The sequence below is a fragment of the Musca domestica genome, unplaced genomic scaffold (genome assembly GCF_030504385.1).
Source record: "Musca domestica strain aabys unplaced genomic scaffold, Musca_domestica.polishedcontigs.V.1.1 282, whole genome shotgun sequence".
Lineage (NCBI taxonomy): Eukaryota > Metazoa > Arthropoda > Insecta > Diptera > Muscidae > Musca > Musca domestica.
The window spans coordinates 18207-30544 of NW_026712294.1; positions in this window are offsets into that span (position 1 = coordinate 18207).

The window sequence follows — 12338 nt, forward strand, 5'->3', positions numbered from 1 at the left end:
AAATACCAGATTTGAAACAATTCCCGTGAATAATGTCGCTAAAATCATCAAAATACCGAATACCGGGAGGTACCGTTATATGGGGGCTATACGAAGACATAGACTTGCACAGACAATTTCTATCTTAGAGTGTAGTATCCATTTGGAACTTCAAATACCAAATTTGAAACAATTCCGGTGAATAACGTCGCTAAAATCATCAAAATACCGAATATAGGGAGATACCGTTATATTGGGGATATACGAAGACGTGGACCTACTCAGACAATTTTCTGCCTTAGGGTGTAGTATCCACTTGGAACTTCAAATACCAGATTTGAAACAATTCCCGTGAATAATGTCGCTAAAATCATCAAAATACCGAATATCGGGAGGTACCGTTATATGGGGGCTATACGAAGACATAGACTTGCACAGACAATTTTCTATCTTAGAGTGTAGTATTCATTTGGAAGTTCAAATACCAAATTTGAAACAATTCCGGTGAATAACGTCGCTAAAATCATCAAAATACCGAATATAGGGGGGTTACCGTTATATGGGAGCTATATGAAAACGTGGACCTACATGGCCCATTTACGAACTTAACCTGCCTACTGGAAAAATAAACATGTGTGCAAAATTTTAGCCATCTATCTCAATTCATTCGAAAGATAGCGTGATTACAACAGACAGACGGACAGACAGACAGACGGACATCGCTAAATCGACTTAGAATTTGACGCTGATCAAGAATATATATATACTTTGTTGGGTCTGACATGAGTATTTCGAGGAGTTACAAACGGAATGACAAGGTTAATATACCCTCCATAGTATGGTGGAGGGTATAAAAATAGTGCAAAATTTTCATCGGAATTCTTTACTTTTATTTCAGAATAGATAGAGAATAAATATTTTATGTCATAAACAAATTTTTGCTTCAGGACAGAAATATCGGCTAGGACAAATGTGGTCCATAAATGGCCCAGTCTAATATGGTGTTGAGGGCTTTGGCAGTCCGGGCCTTGTGATCGAACCGTCGAAAACTATGTTTGTATAGATGTCGGCACCAATAATAATGTCGACTGTGGATCACTCGAAGAAGTTTGAATCTGCCAAACATAAGTTGATAAAATTCTTCTTGACGTCGGCGGGCAGATTTTTAAAAGGCGTTTTGATGTTAATGCGACTATTCACTCTTAGCATGACTTTTTTATTTTTATTTTTAAATTTTCTACTAGAGTTTTTACGGTGTCTAACCTCCTGTAGCAATACATTGCTTTTTAACCAATTTTAACCTAAATTTGCTGTTTCCATATAACAAATTATCCGTATTTTCGTGACTTGTGTCACACTCCCTAAGTTCGGTATTATGATGATTTCGCATTTGAATATCGTAATGGACCGTGACGAAAATTGAATTTACAGGCCCTCGTCTTCGTATAGGTCCAATATAACGGTACCTTCCTATATTCGGCATTTTATAATTTTAGAAGGTTTACAAGTTGTTCCAAACAGTGGAGGGTATTCAATGTCCGCTTGCAAAATATTTAGGCGTAGAGAGATCAAAAATAGAAAACATCGTGATTTTGCAGTTTCTCTACATTTACTATTATACAATTATATACCTATCAACCCGGAATTCGGCATGGAGCTAGAGTTTTAGATGATCATTTGGCAGATGAAATATATTATAATTTTTATGAAAATAAATGTGCCGTACACACCTCAACAAAACGGTTTGGCGGAGAGGGCAAACCGGACGATTGTTGAGATGGCGAGATCGATGAAGCTTCATGCTGGTGTGCAGCAGCGATTGTGTGCAGAAGCAGTTAATATTGCAGTCTATATTAGAAATATATGATCTACAAAGCAATTGAAAAATGAGACGCCGTATTCTGTATATTTTTTTAGAAGCCCAAGTGTTAAACACTTTAGAGCGTTTGGATGTGTTGCTGTCACATTGGGCAAGGCTGGTGGTGGATCAAAGGATTCAAAAAGCTGAATATGTAATGGTTGGATTTTCAACTACAGCAAAGGCCTACAGACTATATGATTCGAACAAAAATACTGTGGTTGAAATGCGAGATGTGCCTTTCGACGCAAATAATTTTCCAAAGAATACCAAAAACATAGACGACAAAGAAGAGAAATCGAGCAACGACTTATTTGTTTTTCCTTTTGTGGCTGCTGAGGGAACGCGTCAGGGTGTCGTGCTGTAGATGACGACATGCGTGTAGAAGATCAAGACGAACACGATGAGAGTTTCAACACAGCGGATGAAGAGATAAAAATGACTTCAACATTGACAACAATGAGGAGAGTCGTCGTAGGAAGGGGGAGCCGAAAATTATTAGAACAACTAAGCCCGGCAGACCTAGGAAGGAGGCAATAAATTGAATTATGCCCTGGATGATAATTTGCCAAAAACATTAGAACAGGCACTTGCATGCGAAAAAAGCCAGAAATGGATAGAGGCAATGAAGGTAGAATTTAATTCACTTAACAAGAACAAGACATGGTCGTTGGTAAATTTACCTAAAGTACAAAAGGCTATGCCGTGTAGATGGGTTTATAGATTGAATATTATAAGACGAGATTGGTTGCAAATGGTTGTAATCAACGGTATGGCATAGATTTCCAAGATACATGTTCAACGGTTGTGCTTTATTCAACGATACGCATCTCATTGTCATTGGCAGTGAAGAAGAAAATGCATCTTCACCAACTGGACGTAAGTACAGCATATTTAAACAGAAACCTACAAGATGAAATTTACATGCAGCAGCCTCCTAATTTCGATGATAAGAGGAATGTAGGCAAAGTACTACAGCTTCATAAGGCTCCGTCAGCAATCATATTGAAGTTGAAGTCGCAAATTGGAGAGCGCGACAAGGGTGAACTCCGGCATTTTTTTGGGGTGGAAATTGTCCGTGATGGCGAAATAGGTAACATCAAATTAAGACAGACACAATACATAGAAGATGCGCTTAGGCAATACGGTATGGAAAATTGTAAATCAGTAGCGGTTCCGTTGGATGCTAGTTATCAGGTAGATTGCAAAGCGGATTGCGATAGAGTTAACCAATACCAATATCAGTCGCTAGTCGGAACACTGACGTACCTAGCTGTTTGTACGAGACCTGATATTTTATATTCGGTAACAAAACTCGCACAGCGTAACCCAGATCCTCATAAACAACATATGACTCAATTGAAACATATTTTACGCTACTTGTCTGGGACAAAAGAGTTGAAATTAATATATGAGGACAATGGAAAAAATTAGAAGTTTTTGTTGACGCCTGTTGGGGTGGTGACTCCGTGAATAGAAAATCATATACAGGTTTTGTGCTTAGCCTGTATGGATGCCCAGTGACATGGCAGTCGAGAAAACAAACTTCGGTGGCACTCGGCAATACCGAGGCCGAAAATGTGGCGGCATCAGAGGCGGCGAAATAAGCAATTTATTTAAAGCGGCTGTTAAAAGAAATCAATGCTTTAAATGATGGTATAGTAATTCTTCATATCGACAATCAAGGAGCTAAGAAGTTAGCAGAGAACCCGGTATATCATAAGCGAAGTAAACATATAGACGTACGATTTCACCATATAAGAGAATTGGTCCAGAGTGAAGAGGTTGAACTGGTGTACTGTTCAACTGCTGATATGGTGGCCGATGTGAAAACGAAGAACTTGCCGAGGATAAAGTATAAAAATTTTGTGAAATTAATGAAATTAAAATGATATTTATTTTGTGTGCTTGTAAATAAATTTTATCAGTCTCTTTCTTTTACTCATAGAGTCAAGTTGTGATTCATTTTGTTTCCTTTATATTAAATAAACTTTCTTGAAACGAACAGCACAAAGTGTTATTCATTGGTCATAATAATCCTGTCTCAAACATTTCTGTATCCCTATTATCGTCGAGTGAAGTATCTCGTCTTGGCTGTTTACCTCACTTCTTTGTGCGGTTGTAAAGTAGAGCAGAATTCCCAATGATCTAATGAAGGCTCAATTAAAACGCTGATACGAGAATATTGTGGGTCGTAAAATGATCCAAACCGGAATAAGTCTCTTCCTTACTTCCAAAAATGACATATCACTCAAATTAAGGAACTTAGCAAATTTCATGAAGTATACAATACAACTAATTAACTTCTGCCCTAGAAATGTAATTATGCCCATATGAAGTATCTCCCAAGGGTATTCTGGACCTGGAGTAATCTGATGATGCTGTCGTACGGGGTTTCTGTCATATTTAGATCTATTGCATATATCACACGCAGTCACATATTTCTAATGCTCACATGTATGCGGAGCAAATAGCATCGTATCCTACTCTCCCTGAAATTACTATGAGTTCTCCTGTATTCCGATTCAATAAATTCGATTTTATGTTCCTTGGAGGTAGCATATGTAACCTTTTTTTGCGCTATGCGTATTTTATGCTGTGAAAAGCGATCGGCGTCATATCATAGACAACGAACAGTCACCATGATGATTTACGCGTTTAATCCTCTCGACTTCGAAACACACATTTTATCGTTTTCCAAGAATTTCACTTGATTATTCTGGAATTTTTCAATGTACGTGATGACTTTTCATATATCTTTTATTATGAAACAATTTTCAACTGACAAATATCCTACAGTTTTTGTTATTTTTAACATTTTAGAATTGAGTGACTTCAAAATTCCCACTCAAACGCCTGAAACGATATAGACGGCATCTGATGATCCGATTTTCGAAGATAAACGGTGAGAGCATTTCGTTGTCTAAATCTTCATTTGTCTATGATCATACCTAGTAAGCTTTCCGCATTTGTTATGCCATTTAGGATATATGTGCGTGAAGATAAAAACGATTTTAACTAGCGAAGACAACACCCAGTCTGGGCGCACTTTCTGTTGTATAACAGTGTATAACAGATATGCGGAAAATAAAAACGATTTTTGTAGAGGTAAAATAAAAACGATTTTTGAAGATGCGAAACATGTGCGTGAAGATAAAAACGATTTTAACTAGCGAAGACAACACCCAGTCTGGGCGCACTTTCTGTTGTATAACAGTGTATAATTTTTGTAGAGGTAAAATAAAAACGATTTTTGAAGATGCGAAACAAAAATGCATTTTTTTTTTAATTTGTAGTTATTCTTGTTTGTACCTGATAATGAACATAATTATAAGTATAAAAAAATAAAATAACTAATTAAAGGTGTTTCGATAAAAACAAAAATTCGTCATCATACCAATTATTTTTTAATGGAATAATTACATAGCCCACTGTGCAGCAATAAAAAATAGTGCACGCATATGAATGGTACTACAGGAAAGGTCGTTCCAAGAGCTTTCTAAAACGCTATTACTTGGCCAAATCGATCGTGAAAAATTAGAGAAAAATTGATTTTTCTTATTTTTCAAAAGTTATCAACGAGTCCCACTGTGCGAAAACTGAAAATAGTGCAAGCTCATGGAATAGCACGTTGGAAAGCCCATGAGGTGTACTTTCAATATATAAACACTCCTGAAAGATTAATCGGGAAGATTTTTTTTAAAAAATGTATTTCCTAAAGTCAAGTATTTTCTAGAGGGAAACATAAATGGCCCACTGTGCAGCAAGAGCTTCCCGTATTTATATCCAGACATTCCATTCAACTTTCGCGTTATTTGACTCATTTTAGAAATGAACAAAAAATATCAATTAAATGAAGACAACTTCTTGCCTGTAATTTTGAATAATTCTGACAAGAAGCGGGTATAGCCTTAAGGCTGTATTTCTGTAGTCTTACGAAGCTGTTCTACCTCCTTATTGTACCATGGTAAATCTGCGCACATTACCAAACTATCGCTAACATTGATGTTTTTCTCGATAGTCTGGTAATGTGCAATACATCTAGTCATATGAAAAATGTTGGAGGGAACTAGCTATAATCAAAACTATAGCTAACATCGATGTTTGCCCCGATAGTCTGGTAATATGCCATTCATTTAGGTATGTGAAAAATATTTGAGGGAACTAAGTATAATCCACGGAACAATAATAAGGTAAGGTAGAGCTCCCAGCTAATAACAATTTGTTTTTTAAGTGTGTCTGACTTCTACCAATTTTGTGTATGTATTTGTTTGTAAAATCAATGATTGGAAGAAATTTATATTGCTGGACGCGCATTAATAATATTAACCAGATTTGCCATGGAATTGAAATATTGAACACTTAGGGTCATATTTATGAGAGAACATCCAGGCATTTCATTCATCTTTCGCTTTATTTGATTCATTTTAGAAAAGGACAAAAATATCACTAAATGAAAACAATTTGTTGCCTATAATTTTGAATAATTCTGTCAGGTAGCGGGTGTAGCCTTAAGGCTGTATTTCTGTAGATTTACGAAGCTGTTCTACCTCCTTATTGTACCATGGTATAATCTGCGCACATTGCCAAACTATCGATAACATCGATGTTTTTCTCGATAGTCTGATAATGTGCACAGATTATAGCTAGTTCCCTCTAACATTTTTATACCCTCCACTTTACTCTGGAGGGTATATTAATTTTTATAACTCCTCGAAATACTCATGTCAGACCCAACAAAGTATATATATTCTTGATCAGCGTAAAATTCTAAGACGATTTAGTATGTCCGTATCTTTCGAACAAATTGAGATAGAAGACTAAAATTTTGCACACATGTATATTTTGCCAGTAGGCAGGTTAAGTTCGTAAATGGGCCATGTAGGTCCAAGATATCATATAGCCCCCATATAACGGTACCCCACGATATTCGGTATTTTGATGATTTTAGCGACATTATTCACCGGAATTGTTTTCAATTTAGCATTTGAAGTTCGTAATGGATACTACAACCTAAGACAGAAAATTATCTGTACAGGTCCACGTCTTCTTATAGCCCCCATATAAAGGGTACCCCCCATATTCGGTATTTTGATGATTTTAACATTATTTACCGGAATCGTTTCAAATTTGGTATTTGAAGTTCGTAATGGATGCTACATCCTAAGTCAAAAAATAAGCCATGTAGGTCTACGTCTTCATATAGCCCCCATATAACGGTACCTCCCGATATTCGGTATTTTGATAATTTTAACATTATTTACCGGAATCGCTTCAAATTTGGTATTTGAAGTTCGTAATGGATGCTACATCCTAAGTCAAAAAATGAGCCATGGAGGTCTACGTCTTCATATAGCCCCGATATAACGGTACCCCCCGATATTCGGTATTTTGATGATTTTAGCGGCATTATTTACCGAGATTGTTTCAAATTTCGCATGTGAAGTTCGTAATGGATACTTCAGCCCTTGCCAGAAAATTGTCTGAGCAGTTCCTCGCCTTCGTATAGCCCCCATATAACGGTACCCCCTATATTCGGTATTTTGATGATTTTAGCTACATTATAAACAGATTTTTCTTCAAGTTTCGCATTTAAATATTGCAATAACTTATGACAAAGTTGCATATGCAGGTCTACGTCGTCGTATAGGCATTCGGTATTTTTAAGATTTTAAACGAATTTTATTTATTTTTTGTACCAAATGGTGAAGGTATTAAAACTTCAGCCCGGCCGAACTGGCAGCTTTTTACCTGGTCATATGTCTAAATGTACTGCACATTACCAGACTATCGAGAAAAACATTGATGTTAGTGATAGTTTGGTAATGTGCGCAGATTTACCATGGTACAATAAGGAGGTAGAACAGCTTTGTAAAACTACAGAAATACAGCCTTAAGGCTATACCCGCTACCTGACAGAATTATTCAAAATTATAGGCAACAAATTGTTTTCACTTAGTGATATTTTTTGTCCTTTTCTAAAATGAATCAAATAAAGCGAAAGATGAATGAAATGCCTGGATGTTCTCTCATAAATATGACCCTAAGTGTTCAATATTTCAATTCCATGGCAAATCTGGTTAATATTATTAATGCGCGTCCAGCAATATGAATTTCTTCCAATCATTGATTTTACAAAAAAATACATACACAAAATTGGTAGAAGTCGGCCACACTAAAAAAAAACAAATTGTTAATTGCTGGGAGCTCTATCTTACCTTATTATTGTACCGTGAATTATACTTAGTTCCCTCAAATATTTTTCACATACCTAAATGAATGGCATATTACCAGACTATCGGGGCAAACATCGATGTTAGCTATAGTTTAGATTATACCTAGTTCCCTCTAACATTTTTCATATGTCTAAGTGTACTGCACATTATCAGACTATCGAGAAAAACATCGATGTTAGCGATAGTTTGGTAATGTGCGCAGATTTACCATGGTACAATATGGAGGTAGAACAGCTTCGTAAAACTACAGAAATAGAGCCTTAAGGCTATACCCGCTTCTTGTCAGAATTATTCAAAATTACAGGCAAGAAGTTGTTTTCATTTAATTGATATTTTTTGTTCATTTCTAAAATGAGTCAAATAACGCGAAAGTTGAATGGAATGCCTGGACATAAATACGGAAAGCTTTTGCTGCACAGTGGGCCATTTATGTTTCCCTCTAGAAAACACTTGACTTTAAAAAAAAATATTTAAAAAAAAATCTGCCCGATTAATCTTTCAGGAGTGTTTATCAACGTGCTATTCCATGAGCTTGCACTATTTTCAGTTTTCGCACAGTGGGACTCGTTGATAACTTTTGAAAAATAAGAAAAATCAATTTTTCTCTAATTTTCCACGATCGATTTGGCCAAGTAATAGCATTTTAGAAAGCTCTTGGAACGACCTTTCCTGCAGTGCCATTCATATGCGTGCACTATTTTTTATTGCTGCAGAGTGGGCCATTTTATGTTTCCCTCTAGAAAACACTTGACTTTAGGAAAAATATTTAAAAAAAAATCTGCCCGATTAATCTTTCAGGAGTGTTTATATATTGAAAGTACACCTCATGGGCTTTCCAACGTGCTATTCCATGAGCTTGCACTATTTTTAGTTTTCGCACAGTGGGACTCGTTGATAACTTTTGAAAAATAAGAAAAATCAAATTTTCTCTAATTTTCCACGATCGATTTGGCCAAGTAATAGCATTTTAGAAAGCTCTTGGAACGACCTTTCCTGCAGTGCCATTCATATGCGTGCACTATTTTTTATTGCTGCACAGTGGGCCATTTTATGTTTCCCTCTAGAAAACACTTGACTTTAGGAAAAATATTTTTTAAAAAAAATCTGCCCGATTAATCTTTCAGGAGTGTTTATATCTTGAAAGTACACCTCATGGGCTTTCCAACGTGCTATTCCATGAGCTTGCACTATTTTTAGTTTTCGCACAGTGGGTCTTGTTGATAACTTTTGAAAAATAAGAAAAATCAATTTTTCTCTAATTTTCCACGATCGATTTGGCCAAGTAATAGCGTTTTGTAAAGCTATTGGAACGGCCTTTCCTGCAGTACCATTCGTATGCGTGCACTATTTTTTATTGCTGCACAGTGGGCTATGTAATTTTTTCCATTAAAAAATAATTTGTATGATGACGAATTTTGTTTTATTGAAACACCTTTAAATTAGTTATTTTATTTTTTAGACTTATAATTATGTTCATTATCAGGTACAAACAAGAATAACTACAAATTTAAAAAAAAAATGCATTTTTGTTTCGCATCTTCAAAAATCGTTTTTATTTTACCTCTACAAAAACTATACACTGTTATATAACAGAAAGTGCGCCCAGACTGGGTGTTGTGTTCGCTAGTTAAAATCGTTTTTATCTTCACGCACATGAAAATTAGTCAAGAACATCGTAAAAATCTTTAATGAAATTAGGAAAAATCTTCACTTTTCTTTTCTCTTCCTCAGTTTCCAATTCAAAAATCTCCTTTTTCCAAAGGTTTGTATGAGATTTGAGCCAAGATGGCCCGTGTCACCATAACGATTCATTAATATTGTGTATTAGTACCGATTCAACATCAGATACAACCCTGACATATACAGAGACTGTGAAGCGTCGGAAGAAGCATGAACTTCAAGTTGGCACTTGTATGAAATTCGATCCACCTGGGAATTTTAATGCGATTTAACATAGCATAATCGCCGATGAATTGCGTCCACTTATAGTAGATGTTCTGGGACAACCGATTCCTTTGCTCCATTCTTTTACATTAACATTTTTGTAACGACAATCACAGGTCCTATGCAGCCTGCAGAGTCAAATAAGCCGGTAATTAAAGACAAAACTTCCCTCTTAGTAAAATTAGGCTTATTCTTTATGGGCTTGTCGAGAAAATCACACTTGCCATTCAATCTTATGCCTAAAGCTTTCTCGTTACTTTAGTCTTCAATTTGCTGGAAATGTTTTAGCAAGAAGATAATCAGGTGGTAAACTTTGTAAAATTTTTTTCTTCGTTTGAGGTCCGTTTTGTTATAGAAAAACCAGCAGAGGGTACAGCCTAAATCAGCTGATCTCTATATTCTATCGCTAATGTTAATTTGTGAGCCCCTGCTTAAACGTCATCCACATACATCATACCATGCAAAAATTTACTTGGTAAGGGCAAATCTTTCTCAACATCTGATGCCAACTGAAGCAAAGTTTAATGGCTTCAAAAGGTGCGCAATTCATACCAAACGTTACTGTATTTTGTTTATAATTATTCAAGTTTGCCTTAGGATGTTTCCGAAAAACTAATCTCTGGAACTTTGTATGATTCTCATGTATGTAAATCTGACATTACGGCAACACCATAAAAAAAAATAACGATAGAAACGCCAGCGGATTGTTAACAGCATTTAAACGCTCTTTAAAGTCGGACCAGGGTACAAAATATCATCAAACTTAAAGCTGAAGTAGACTTACTAGAGGCATTGAAAACGACTCTAACTTTCGAGGAATATTTCCCGATTTAATGACAGAATGATAGAAAAAAGAACTTGCTTCCATTTTCTCCTGTTTTATCTCCACCATATGACCCAACGTCCTTTTCAACAGCTGTACAAAATGAGTTACAGGTTGTAAATGAAACAGTGTTTGGTTTAGAAATATGTTCTATGATCATCCATTAAAAACTGAGGTTAAATGTCGCCACAATTAAAATTTTGATTTTGTTACTTTTTCGAAATTTTGGGTCAGCACAGGGTACAATACCTATTGAATAGTTATCTGGAGATCCAAAGTACAAGCAGGAAGTTTTCCAGAAATTTGGATTCCAAAACTTTCATTTGAAGTGATTTCAACCAAAAAGTACATTGTTCTCAGCTATTGCACAACTTTCGCCTAAATTCCTTGCGTTTACTTCTCTGAAATTAATTATGCCTGAGACCTGGAATCTGTTAGAGCTTTTGCAGTACCTAATATAATTTATTTACATGTAACTACAAAACAATTCTGCACTTTAGATTCAGTATTAGATGAGATTTGTGCTGCTTAGATGAGATTTACAATAGCCTCATTGCCCGGCGGGTTAGATTCTCTATGCAAAGAGTGTGGTGTTCCTATGTATATTGATTTATTTTATGGTTGTTACTGAAGCAGTTCAGCAAAGAATATTTCTCTTTACGGCAAGTAATCTTTGCTTTTGATTCGTTTTTAAAAACTTCGCACTTCAACCAATGGTCTAGTGAACACACAAAACAAGCATTTTTATTTATTGAGTCTGAAGGGAAGTTTTCCTTTCAATAGACTTAAAATCTTGAGTATGTGTTAAGTCATATACTGTTTCAGTTGCTGGAATCTGCCTGCCAAGATCATACCAATTACAGATTTCTGCTTTATTTCTAATGATCTGTTACCAAGGTGAAAGAGTATTTGTGGGAAGCTTGGTGGAGCATTAAAATACAAAAATTCGATCCCAACTACCAGTATTGATCTTATGCAACTTCAGAGTCATTATAGAATTGCTGGCACCCCTCTGAAATCTTTTAATTTCACCAGCAGACTTTTTTTTTACTAATGCTAAATTGAAGAGTACCTTTAATTGACTTTTCACTAAGATACCTTTATTATCATATCTGTCTCTTAGATTGGACCATGTGTTCGAAAAGCACACTGATTACACTTTTTACACAAAAAAAAAAATCCAAGTTGAAAAAGGGTAACGGTTAAAATGCATTGTAAATGTCTTACAGCAATCTAGGGTGTATATTTACGGGTTATAACATATCCCAAAATAGTAAATTGGGCTAGTGGTTTTCCAAAACAACTATACGAATGTCAATAGACTTCATTGGAGTTACAACAACATAATTGCGACAAACTTCGGCATACGTTTCCACAGTTGTTGGCATCCCATAATGACCCTTTAGGTGAGGGAGACATCTAGTCCTATCGACAACTCGGACAACCCTTTGCTCCAATCGTTTTACCAGAGAATCGGCAACAATAGTGCTTCCGCTAC